At 36.5% G+C, this 14,139-nt stretch overlaps 1 protein-coding gene across 1 annotated transcript in view; it reads left to right on the plus strand.

Moving 5' to 3' along the window:
* UACA (uveal autoantigen with coiled-coil domains and ankyrin repeats) overlaps positions 1-14,139 on the plus strand; it is a 92,126-nt gene that overhangs the window by 33,954 nt on the left and 44,033 nt on the right. The window lies entirely within an intron of this gene.

Genomic DNA, 14,139 nt, shown 5'->3' on the forward strand with positions numbered 1-14,139 from the left:
AAGGGTTTACTGGGTGAAAGGAAAACACTTGTTTCCTTTACTCACTATTCACTGAATGGTTCTTTTGTACTTCAAGTGTGTGTGTGTTTTTCCACACCAAGCGATTCCCTAGTTCTCTGTGAGAACCAACCCGGTGTCCTGCAGTTCAGCTTAATCCTGATACCGACTACCCAGAGTTAGCTCACACCCCACAGGTTAAGGGCTCAGTCCCACAAGACTGTCCCCACTCACTTCAGATGCCAATCACAAGTCCAGTCTTTTCACCAAGTTATCTCATTTTTTACATGTTAAGAGTTTTATTTACCACTACATGATACGGTTCGCTGTTTTTCCAACCTCTAATAACAGTTTCCTTGCTGTCCATCACCCAGTTTTAAAGCCCACATCACGTATTTTTTATTATTTTTGGTGGTGGTAGGTTGTTAAGGTCACACCCTGCTTCTGGTGGCAATGTTTGCGGTGTTCAGCTTTATTGTAGTAATTACTTCGAATTGCAGTGGCTTCTCAGAATAACAAACTTTCATTTCCTACTATGTGTTGTAGACCATGTAGACATGTAGACATGTGCTGTAGAAGCAGCCTGTGGCTCCCCTCTAGAACCAAGGCTAAAGGAAAAGCCCTTATAGGAGATACGCTGGTCTCTTGACTGAAGCAAGAAGACTGGCACAAATCTGGACGGTTGCTTCAAGGTTTTGCTTAGATGGGATGTGTGTCACATCTGTTCACATTCTCTTGGCCGAGTCATATCTCATGGGTGAGCCCCAAATCAATAATCTAAGGATGGCTATTCTTTCCCTATGAGAGAATACACAAATCACACATCCACATGTGGAGATATATAAATATATGTGTGTGTATAATAATAATCTTACAAGGAAACAGGAATGAATAGTCTCAAATAATAATAATAGTAATAATAATAATACAGTCTACCACAACTTTATCACAGTTTTGGATGATGCACAAAAAAAATCTATATATATGTGTATATATATGTGTGTGTGTATATATGTATGTGTGTGTGTATGTGTGTATATATATATTCTTTTTCTAAATTTAGTGGTATATTACCTTAATTTACTGTATCTGGGTTCTCCAGAGAAATAGAGCTAGTAAGAGGTATATATTTATATATCTATATCTATCTATCTATGAGAGATCCTTTATTTACTGTAATGAATTGGCTTACACAATTGTGGGGGCTAGAAAATCCGAAATTTGTAAGGCAGGCCAGTAGGCTAGAGCTCAGGCTGGATTTCTGTGTGACAGTCATAAGACAGAATTACTTCTTGTCAGGGAATCTTCAGTTTTTGCTCCTAAGGTTTTTTTTTTTTTTAAGATTTTATTTATTTATTTATTCGACAGAGATAGAGACAGCCAGCGAGAGAGGGAACACAAGCAGGGGGAGTGGGAGAGAAAGAAGCAGGCTCATAGCGGAAGAGCCTGATGTGGGGCTCGATCCCACAATGCCGGGATCACGCCCTGAGCCGAAGGCAGACGCTTAACTGCTGTGCCACCCAGGCGCCCCGCTCCTAAGGTCTTAAAGTGATTGGATGAAGCCTATCTTCGTTATCAAGGGTAATCTCCTTTAACTCAAGTCAGCATATTTTAGGTGTCAGTCACATCTACAGAATACCTTCCTGGCAACATCTGGATTCGTGTTTGACAAAACACTGGGCACCATAGCTGAGCCAAGGTGATACAGAATTTACTGTCATATATATGTAGTACTATTTTGCAGATAGTAGAATATGAACACAGAGTACTCTCTCATAGGTCTCATTGTAAAGCACAAACGAATTAGCTTGATCATACTAATAAACTCAGTATGCTTTGGCTAAAGATAATTGAGCACCTAAAACAGGGCTTGGCAGACTATGGCCCACTGCCTGTTTTTATAAATAAAGTTTTATTGGAACACAGCCATGCTTATTCTTTATATATTGTCTATGGCTGTTTTCATTTCACAGTGGCTGAGTTGAGTAGTTAAAATAGAGACCACATGGCCTGCCAATTCTAAAAATATTTACTGTCTAGCCCTCTACAGAAAATGTTTGCTAACCTTTAATATATAGAAAAGGATCTTGTGGTTCTTGCTTTGTCATGGCCTACTCCTAGTGCACTGTCTCCATTGAAGGATAAGTATATACTCATTAAACAGTACAGTAGCAATATTTTATTGTTTAAAGTCACAAATTTTATTAGATTCTTAGAAATTAATGGTTTCTTAATTTTATTGCATAGCTATTCAGATTTTCTTTGAGTCACACATAGAATTCAGTTTTTGTGGATAAAATGCATATGAATGCTGTTAATTTTAAATGAATACTCGTGGTATCTTTGGGAATGGAAAGTACTTTTTCTATAAAATTTTATCAGTTTCATATTATTATAATTACAGATTTCAGTGTACCTATTTTCTTTTAAGATGGTAAAAAGGTATATTAGTGTGCTCAACTCATTCCCTTTTTTATTTTTTATTTTTTTATTTTTATTTTTTATCCCCCCTTTTATGGTAATGTATAGAAAAATAAACTATTATTTCTCAATTTGATTGCTTTTGTATAATAGCAATAAAATTGAATTAGACTATAAGGTGTATTTGTTTCCAAACCAAAGAGTAAATTGCAGCTTTATGGTTAGTGGAGAGAGTCTAGGCCATGGCTTCAGACAGTCCTTGGTTTAAATTGAGTGGCTTAAAAGAACAGCTGTTTTATTTGCTGCTGACTGCATGGGTCAATACTTTGAGCTGGGCTCTGTTGCGTGGTTGTTCTGCTGGTGTTGTCTGGGGTTACTCATGTGGCTGCTGTCATTTGGTAGCTCCTCTACGGGTTGGTTGGTCTAAAATGGCCATACTGATATATCTGGCATATTATGCTAGCCAGCACTGCTGGCTGTCATGGTTGGGCGATTGGGATCCTTCTCTCTCAAGATCTCTGGTGCTCTAGGAGGCTAGCTTGTTCACGCTGTGCTGGTAGTGTGCCAAGATGGGGAGCTACAAGGTCTCTTGAGACCTAGATCAGAAGTCCTACAAGGTCTTCTGCCACATTCTGTTTGTCAAAATAATTTACAAGTCCAGGTCAGATTTAAGGGATGAAGAAATAAATCCCATCTCTTGATGGGAAGCATGGCAGAGTCACATGGCAAAGGGATGGTGTTATAGGAGTGAAAGGAATGAATAGTGGTGGGGGGTGCCTCGGTGGCTCAGTCAGTGAAGCGTCTGCCTTCGGCTCAGGTCATGATCCCAGGGTCCTGGGATTGAGCCCCACATTGGGCTCCCCACTCAGCAGGGAGTCTGCATCTCCCTCTCCTGCTCCCCCTGCTTGTCCTCTCTCTTTCTCTGTCAAATAAATAAATAAATAAATAAATAAATAAATAAATCTTAAAAAAAAAAAAAGGGAATGAATAGTGGCTGCACAGTTTACCACTGTAAATTGCTTAGTTTTTTTATGCCCCGCTTGGGAAGAAATAACAATAGAAATAACAGTATGACTTGAGTTCTTAGAGTTTAACAATTATGTATATATAAAGCACTAAGAAGTATTTCTGAAACAGTTTTGAAATTGAATCTTTATTTTAAATGTGCTTTTTATTATAAATGTAAGTATTACGAGAGTAATTATTACCTTGGCTATATATTTTTAACATGGGAGACGTATATTAAGACTCAAAGGAAGGATATCCTATGTAAAATCCCTGTGAATGAAGAGTTATACTTTTGTGTAGAACTGTATTATTCATTCAGTAAGTAAAAAGAAAAGCAATTAACTTCTGATGTGTTTACAAAAACATACATTTTCCTATAACCCTCTGTGTGTTTATATTTCTTGTTTTAGATTTTAAAAATATTGGCCTGTAGTGTAAGGTTTGTATCAGTTAATTCTTGAAGAATCTTTTGAGTACTTGCAACATATTTTTGTTTAGCCAATGTTTCCTTGCAAAGCCAAGAAAAAATAGAAAGCCAAAGGAACAAAAATAGCTCTTATTTTTCATTGCGGTCAAACCTCATCAGAGGCTTTTTTATAAGTGTATCTGTTTTGCTCTTGACTTTGTTAGGAATAAACACAGAATGCTTCCTAAATCTGTCCTGTTTTGAGATCTATCTATCTGTCCACCTCTCTATCTCAGACATTGGCAAAAATATTTGTTAAAACTCACCAGAAGTATTACTCCGTTCATTGGTGTGTGTAGGTTTGGGTAGTAGGCATAATAGACCTTCCTCAGTTTTAATCTTCATACTTAAATAATTTCACTCATGGCATTTAGGCACTTGAAGAACTCTCATTTGAATACATTTTTCTATAACATTTTCTAGGGACAAAGTTTATTTTTCCCAAATAACCAATTGCTTAACATTCTAAATCTTACTTCTACGGCATGAGAGCTCTATCCTTATATGATAAACATTGTCATTTATTGTGTTTAAGATCTGTATTTACTTTGGAATTTAATGCTTCTGCTAATGAGGAAGGGTGAAATAAATAATATTACAAAACGAATGATACTTATTAAAATTGGAGAGGTGATATCCTGTCTCTATTCTTCATAAACTCTTTGGGTGCCTAGACAAGTTTTAGTAAAGGAACATTTGTTATAGGAACTTGTTATAGGAATTTGTTAAGAAGCCCCTGCAGTAGGGAGGGCTGTCTATACAACAGACTAGAATAGGCTCAAACCAGGTAGTCAGGAAATCTCATGAAAGCAGTACTTTCTGAGTCTTTCCGATTCCAGTTCTTTAAAGTTTTTTTTTTTTTCCCTTCAGATTTCATAGCTACCTTTGGTCCTGAAGATGTTAGATTTATTATTTAAATAGTAATAATAATAACTATTATTACCTTTTTGGTCCATTTTTTATGTAGAGAAATTCCATTCAAGAAGGATTTAGCTTGTTATTGTCTTGGTCAGAAACCTGCTCGATGGCTTATAATTTTCCCTTTCCTCTGTTTGTTTCCCTGAGTCATACCTACATACTTCCAGTTGTACAGTGGAAGGCTTGAGAGATAAAGAAAAGCGGATGGGGCATAATGAAATAAGGATAAAGAAAATGAGAAAGGGAAGAGGGTCCGGGGCCAGGGATAGACAAGCTGGATGTGCAGCTTTTGTTTTTCTGGTTTATTTTAACGTTCTTCTTTGCTCTTCTATTACGTAAGCTCGAATTTGCTGTTATATAAGAGGGGGGAATAAATAACCTTTGGACTGCATGGAATGGGGGAAATATTTTTAATTATCACCAATCCAGTGAACTGTAGAACAGTTCTTAATTGTGCAGCCTAATCTGCAAGGAATGTTTATGCTTCGTGAGCTTTGCTCTGTGCTGTTCGCTCAGTTTTCAGCCGCGGCAGGGCTTGTCTTGGTTGGAATGGGGACTGTTGACAATTGCAGAGTACTATCCAGTGCCTGTTCTTTGTTTCAATTAGATATTTAGGGCCGTTTGCCTAAACGTACATGTTGTTTAGTTTATATTTAGGATTCTTTTTCCCCCTGGGGAAGACTTTATTTAGTTGCCCCTGTGTTCTTGTTATTTGAAGAGCTTTATCTTGTGGATGTGATTGTGAAATCCCATTTTTGGAGGTGCCGTTTTCCTTCTACGGTGGACTTTTTAGTGTAGTTCATTGCCAGGTTTGTTCAGGTTTCTAGGTCTGATATGGGTGAGGTAGATTATAATATCGATTATGCTAAAATAATTGGTTAATCTTATAACATTTCAAGGCAAGTTGAGATTCTGCTGGTTATTTTTAAAATAAATTCTTGGAAATGAAAAAAATAGTACGTTGGGATGAACTTTTTTTTTTTTTAGTCTTGATTCTAAAGTGTCCAAAAGAACCCTATGAAAAAGAATTGTCTTAGTCCTTAAAGAAATCTCACTTGAAAAACGTTAAGACACAACTGGGGACTCCCACTTTTAGGTCTGGTGGTACCTGCCCTCCGCTCCCTCATCTCATTCTGTGATCCTGCTTGCTCATTATATGTCAACCGTATTGGCCTTCTTCTGAACATGCTAAACTCCTTTCACCAGTTGTTCCCTCCATCTGAAATGGAAATTCTCACAGGCTGGCTGTTACTTTTCATTTAGATCCTGTCATCAATATCACCTTTTCAGAACTTTGGGGTTACCCAGTCTATCCACTCTAATATATCCCCAGCATTCCATTCCATCTGCTTCCCTGTTCTCACCTGATAGTCTCTTGTTTTCCTTAATTGTTTACCAGGTCTTATCCTATTAGAGCATCAAATTCCATTAGAAAAGAGCCTCTGGTAGTTTATGGCCTTGATGGTTGTGATGGTTTTATGGGTGTATACTTATCCCCAAACTCATTGAGTTTATGCATTAAATATGCACAGCTTTTGGCATGTCAATCATACTTCAATAAAGTGGTTTTTTTAAAAGAAGAGAGACTTAGGCTGGTTTATTCGCTGCTGTCTCCCTAGTGCCATGCGTGACATGTAGTAGGTGCTTCATAAAAGTTTAGATATGCAAATGTGGAAGTTTTCATCCTTTTTTGCTATAAAGGACATCCAAGCTTATGCTTAAAATTTTCAAATACACTTGTATTTTTACATCAAAGATTTATTTTCAGATGATTAGAGAAGTGGAAATAGCATAATTAGTGGAAAGCACTGGACTAGAAGTTGTAATAATAGGATTCTTCAATCATTCTGCAACTAATTATAGTGGACAAAATGCCATTATCTCCTAGTGACTCAGTATCTGCATATATAACATGAAAAGCAGTGTTACGTTTCACGTGATGAGGTGAGGAGGTTGCACGGGGGCAACACTATTCAGGGATTTATAGGCTCTGTTAAGGAATTCTGTCTTTGTCCTACAGGAATAGAAAAGTGCTTAAGGATCTTAAGTGGGGTGGGGCAGGGTATACGGAAGGGAGTGCTAGTGGTAGTGATAGGACTAGGTTTCCATTTTAGAAAAGCCACTCTGGCTACAGTGTGGAGAATATAGGGAAAGGTTGGAATGAATATGGCCAGACCATTCATCGCTGTGGTCTGCTCACTAGAAGTAGGGTAATGATGGTGAACATGGAGATGAGCTGTGGAATTTGAGCAATAATGGGGATGTGAAATCACCAGGATTTGGTGATGGAGGACCAAGGAGAGAAAGCTATCAGTCAAGACTGATTTCTAGATTTCTGTCTTGTACAATAGATCATGGCATCATTTGCTGTGTTACCACAACTTGGAATAGGATCAGATTTCAGGAGGAAGAACATGCTTTAGTTTTAAGACCCTGAGGAATTGTCAGGAAAGTATTTGAATACATGGGCCTGGAGCTTAGAGAAACCTGGGTTGTGTGTGTGTGAGTCAATCGTGTATGGATTTTAATTGACAGTCATGAATATGAAGTGCTTTATAAACCATAAAGAGCTGCAAGTTGAGTTGGTATTTTCCTAATTTGTGGTGCTATTTCAAACCTGGTGATTTTCAGTAGATGGTTATTTTTTTCTATAAAACTTTTCTGATTTTTCTCTTTTGAGCTACTTCTATAACTTACACATAACTATTGTGGTATTATCACAGGTATTACGATTATATGCATGTTTACATACATATTTTTCTGTCTTTTTACACTGTGAGATCAATAAGAAAGTGACTGGGTTTATTTCTGTGAACTGCCTGAGACCAGGCCTCATGTCTGTCTCCTCCCTATGGTATACCCAACACCCAGCATGTAGCATGGCACATATCAAATGATCATACATATTTGAAAGTTGAGTGAAGTATTTATATCCCTTTAGACATAGATGCTCGGTAAATTTTTATTGAACAACTCAGTTATCCAGTCCTGTGGCAGTTCTTCAGTACTTGTTTTATAAACCTTGTATAAAAGACAAAACTGTCTTGCTACTTCTCTTCATGTTAATTTTTTTTTTTATTTTGGGGTTCATGGACTCCATATTTGTAGAGATCGGTGAACTCTCTGAAAATAAATGTGAATTTTTCTGAATATGTGCTTATAAATAATTCTTAATGGGGGATCCATTGCTTCCATCAGATTCTTAAAGGAGTCCATGACACCAAAATTATTAAGATCTGTTAATTAGATATTTTTGTTAAATAATTAGATATTTTGACTCCTCTTGGTTTTAAGCAATTTTCTATGAAAGTTTTACTGTTATCCTGTATATTTCTCTTTGGGATAATAAATAAAAAATTGCCTTTAGGTTAAAACTGGCCATTAGTCATTTTAGCTATAATCTTTTGAGTCTACCTCTTAAATACAAGTATTTTATATGGATTTGCATATATTTTAAAGTGTCCTTATTTATTTGCATCTATAAATTTCTTCTCAGGAGACCTTGTATGCTAAATATTGAGTAAATAAAGCAACTGTTGGACTCATGTAGGTTTAAAACAAATCTGGATTAGATCTTTTTTAGAATAGAGATTAGAGATTAATATATAACATTTTTAATAATGGTCTTTCTGCATAGTGGAATTATACGTAGGTTCTCTGTTTTAACATACAAACTGAAATGTATTATGGATTGGCTACACTGAACATGTATTACTTTTATAACATTTTTAAACATTTCATAATTTTCAAAAAAGTTATGAATTTATAGTTAGTTTCATGTTAGTATGAGGGAGTCACTGTCAAAACTTTTAAGTGACTTTCTTTACGTTGATTTGGAGTTTAAAGTTATCATCCCGTTAGGTCTAGAAAGCAAAATAACTACTTGTGTTAGAATGTTCTATTTATTCTCTAGAAACAACTGTATTTTGACATTTACTGTACATACTTTGGCTTGCTCCATTCTGAGTTTGATGAATATTTTTTTTTCAAAAGACGGCAGTCCCTGACTTTAGAAAGGTATTTGTTATAATATCCAGTAAACATTAGTGCTCCGTAAAAAACTTACTGCTTCTTTTTAGAGTGCTTTTGTTTGATATCACAGGGTTTATCTTGTTAGTATATGCCTGTGGACTCACCAAGATATGTTGAAATGTTAATACCTTAATTTTAATCCAGAGAGGATTGAGTAGAAAGGATGTGTTGCATTTCCTGCCATATTAATGAGTCTGTGAAGGGCATTGGTGATAAGCAATATAATGTAATATAGTTTACAAATTTATACACCAACCAGATTTATTGGACCATGTATCAAAAGTGCATGAAATATACAGAAGTTGAGAAAGTAGTTTAGTATAATGAATCCTGGTGAACCTATAACTCAGCTTGAACAGTCAATAACCTATAGCTAATCTTGTTTCATCTATACCCTCACTGTCTTGTTTTTTTAAATTATTAATCATGTTAATATTATTGTGAGAGACTGCATTTCTTTCATTTTATTTTTATTTTATTTTAATTATTTTAATTTTTTAAAAAAGATTTTATTTATTTATTTGACAGAGAGAGAGAGTACAAGCAGGGGGAGAGCAGGGAGAAGGAGAAGCAGGCTCCTGCTAGGCAGAGAGCCCGACATGGGGCTTGATCCCAGGACCCTGGGATCATAACCTGAGCCGAAGGCAGACCCTTAACCAACTGAGCCACCCAGGTGCCTCTATTATTTTTATTTTTAATTGTGATAAAAAGCATGTACAATTTACCATCTTAACCACTTTTAAGTGTACAGTTCAGTAGTGTTAAATATATTCACGTTGTTGTGTAACTGGTCACCAGAATTTTTTCATCTTGCAAATCTATACCCATTAAACAGTAACTCCTCATGTCCCTCTTCCTCCAGCCCCTGGTTACCACCATTTTACTTTCTTTACCACTTTACTTTATGATTTGACTACTTCAGATATCTCATATGAGTGAAATTGTATAGTATTTGTCTTTTGGGGGACTGGTTTATTTCACTTAGCATCATTTCCTCAAGATTCATCCATTTCGTAGCATATGACAGGATTTCCTTCCATTTTATGGCTGAATAATATTCCCTTGCACGTATATACCCTATTTTGTTTATCCGTTCATTTATCGATGGACATTTGTGTTACTTCCACACCTTGGCTATTGTGAATAATGCTGTTATGAACATGGGTGTATAGATCCCTCTTTGAGACCCTGCTTTAATCATATTGTAGTTCTATTTTTAATTATTTTTTATTTTTAATTTTTTGAGGAAATGTCATCCTGTTTTCCGTAGTAGCTGCCCCATTTTTTGTTTCCACCAGCAGTGCACAAGGGTTCCAGTTTCTCTACATCTTTGGCAACACTTATACTTTTCTGTTTTTTTTGATAGTCATGCTAATGAATGTGAAGTGATACCTCATGATTTTGATTTGCATTTCTCTAATGATTAATCATGTTGAGCATCTTTTTATATGCTTGCTGGTCATCTGTGTTTTATCCTTGGAGAAATGTCTGTTCAACTCATTTGCTCGTTTTTAATTGGGTTGTTTCTTTTTAGTTATAGAAGTTATAGAGTTATAGAAGTTCTTCATATATTCTGCATATTAGCCCTGTATCTAATATAATTTGCAAATATCTTGTCCCATTCCATAGGTTGTCCTTGCACTCTGTTGACTGTGTCCTTTGGTGTAAAGACGTTTTTGTTTTTGTTTTGTTTTTTTGATGTGCAGAAGTTTTTAAGTTCAATGTAATCCCACTTGTCTGTTTTTCCTTTTGTTGCCTGTGCTTTTGGTGTCATATCTCAGAAAAAAATGTCAAATCCAATGTCAAGAAGCTTCCTCTCTATAATTTCTTTTAAGAGCTTTGTGGTTACATCTTAAATTTAGGTCTTAATCATTTAAGTTAATTTTTGTATATGGTGTAAGATAAGGGGCCCAACTTCTTTATTTTGCAGGTGGATGTCCAGTTTCCCCGGTACCATAAGTTGAAGAGACTCTCCTTTCCCCATTGAGTAGCCTTAGCACCCATGTTGAAGATAATTTGACAACATACATGAGGACTTATTTCAGTAGATCTTTATTTTATTTCATTGATCTATATATCTCTCTTTATGCCAGTACCACACTGTTTTGATTACTGTAGCTTTATAATACGTTTTGAAATTGTTAAGTGTGAGACCTCCAACTTTGTTTTATTTTTCAAGGTTCTTTGGCTAGTTGGGTTCCCTTGAGATTCAATATGAATTTTAGGATGTGGTTTTCTATTTCTGAAAAAAAAAAAAAAAAGCCATTGGAATTTTGACAAGGATTATGTTTAATCTGTAGATTGCTCTGGGTAGTATTGATATCTTAACAATATTAAGTCTTCCAAGCCATGAACACTGCCTTTCCATTTATATGTGCCTTCTCTAGATTCTCTCAGTAATGTTTTGTAGTTTTTCAGTGTATAGATCTGTCACCTCCTTGATTAAGTTTATTTTTAATTACTGTATTCTTTTTTTAAAAGATTTTTATTTATTTGAGAGAGAGAGAGAGAGAGCAAGTGTGCAAGAGAGCACAGGCAGGGGGAGTGGCAGAGGGAAAGGGAGAGGCTCCTCGCTGAGCAGGGAGCTTGATGTGGGGCTCAATTCCGGGACCCCGGGATCATGACCTGAGCTGAAGGTAGATGCTTACCAGACTGAGCCACCCAGGTGCCCCAAATTATTGTGTTCTTTTTGATGTTATTGTAAGTGGAAATGTTGTCTTAATTCATTTTTGGATTGTTCATTGTTAGTGCATAGAAGCATGGTTGATTTTGGGCGCCTGGGTAGCGCAGTCGTTAAAGCGTCTGCCTTCGGCTCAGGGCGTGATCCTGGCGTACCGGGATCGAGTCCCACATCAGGCTCCTCCGCTATGAGCCTGCTTCTTCCTCTCCCACTCCCCCTGCTGTGTTCCCTCTCTCGCTGGCTGTCTCTCTCTGTCAAATAAATAAATAAAATCTTAAAAAAAAAAAAAAAAAAAAAGAAGCATGGTTGATTTTTTATATGTTGATTTTGTATCTTGAAACTTTGCTGGATTTGTTTCTCCTAACAGCTCTTTTTCTTGTGGAATTTTTCGGGTTTTTTTGTACGTATAAGATCATGCAATCTACAGAGGTAATTTTACTTCCTTTCGAGTTTTTATAAAATTACCTTTTTTTTTTTTTTTTTTTTTTTTGCCTAATTGCTCTGGCTGGGACTTCCAATACTGTGCTGAATAAAAGTGGCAAGAATGGGCATCTTCATCTTATTCCTGATCTTAGAGGAAAACCTTTCCTCTTTCACCACTGAGTATATTGTCAGCTGTGTGCTTTTCATGTATGGCCCTTATTACGTTCAGGCAGTTTCCTTCTATTTGCAGTTTGTTGAATATTTTTATCATGAAAGATGTTCAAATCTTGTCTAATGCTTTTTCTACATCGATTGAGATGCTCATGTGATTTTTGTCCTTAATTCTGTTAATGTGGTGTAGTCCACTGATCAGTTTTCATATATTGAGCCATCCTTGCATTCCAGGAATAAACCCCACTTGGTCATGGTTTGTGATCCTTATAATGTGCTGTTGAATTCAGTCAGCCCCCTGATTATTTTGATTCTTTTTGAAGCAAAAAGCAGACATAGGCAGTAAGCTAATAAATAAACAAATGATGGCAGATACTGATGGCTATTATGAAGAAAAGTAAAACAGGGCAGGAAAGTTACGAGTAGTAGAATAGGAACACCTAGCTGGCTCAGTCAGTAGAGCATGCAGTTCAAGCCCAAACTGAGTTCAAGCCCAAATTGGGTGAAGAGCTTACTTTAAAAAAAAAAAAAAAAAAAAAAGGTGGTAGGAGTAGAGCAAGGCTGGGGTTGCTTAGATACAAGGTTTGAGAAGCCCCCCTGAGGAAGTGCCTTTTGAGAAAGTGAGAGAAGAATCTACAGGCATGGGGGACGGCAAAGGTGGGACTTAGAGCCTTTGAGAAATAGCTGGGAAGGAGGGAGGACGGAGAGGCTCAGGATGTCCGCAGTAGAGGAGGGCACATAAATCCTGTCTTCCTGAGCCTTAGTGTGGACAGTTCCTTACATGGTTTTAGTACTTGTTACAGATTTCCTCCTTTTTACTTCCTTTGCCTCTGCAGTCCTATTTCTAGAAAGAATGTGCTTGCTTTGTTAACCAAAGGACAGGGCCTGAGTTTCATCCCAGATTTCCTCTGAAGAAGGATGAAATAGAGTGGGTGCAGTCTCAGGGTCTAGCCAAGAATCCACTGTGATGTCTAATGTGATTTGGGGAAAAAATAATTGTCTCAAAAATAATACATTATGGTGTATGAACTTACATATTTTATAATTAGAATATGTGCCTAATATTTTAAAGTTGCTAGGAAGCGGATTGCTTGAATAAGCTCGTGACAATTTTTAACTGGCCGCGTGATCTGTAGTATAGCAGTTACCTCCTTTCTCTAAACACTTGTGTTGAAACGTTTTGCGTTGCCATGAAAGTTTTCCCAAATTTGCCTTTTTGGAGGACGTATAAATCACTGGCATGCCATTGTGGTAACAGAAGGTAAAAAACAGCCTGGAACTTGCAGATGTTTGTTGTTTTCCTTGATAACGTAAGGAATGTTGGTACAAGTACTGTTAAATGTCATAAAGAATGTAGAGTAGTCTGCTTTGTCCCCAGATGGAGTTGTATTTACAGTCTAGCCCCGTGTTCAATATGCATTTGCCTCCTTTAATTTAATCTGTTTATTTTTTGGTAATTCCTGAATCCAGATAATTTGATTTTCGACTGATAAAATATTTACTTGTCATTTCAGGCAGGGTGCTAAACTTAGAAATTAAGAGTACAGAGATAAATTTAAAATTTTTCGAAAGTATTCATCATAATGCAGTCTATTTAGTGTCTTGGCAGTGCCTCTGGCTCTTCTCATTTCACATGTTAGGAGACAGACTGGCAGCAGTTGTAAACTGAAACCTGGTTGTGTGCAGTGAGCCTGATAAGGGTATGAAGGAAAATGGAGAAAATTTGAAAACGTTACTGTGTGTGTGTGTGTGTGTGTGTGTGTGTATGTGTGTGTTAAATTAAAGTGTGACACATTTGTTTAAAATAGAATTTTATATTCTGTTTATCAAGGCAATTATAACATCATGATAGATTCTAAGACTGAAACTGGTTTTAAACTTTGTCTTGTGGAATAGCCAAATTCTCCTCTGAACAGTGTTGTCATAATGTCGCTCAATGTATAATAAGCACGTTTTACAATGTGTTTGAGTCATTTGTCCCCAGTAGACCTGAAATTTATTACTCAGAGGAGAAGCATGCATT

Source organism: Ursus americanus, chromosome 28 (assembly GCF_024610735.1).
Source record: "Ursus americanus isolate L20-20 chromosome 28, mUrsAme1.1.p, whole genome shotgun sequence".
In the NCBI taxonomy this organism is placed as follows: domain Eukaryota; kingdom Metazoa; phylum Chordata; class Mammalia; order Carnivora; family Ursidae; genus Ursus; species Ursus americanus.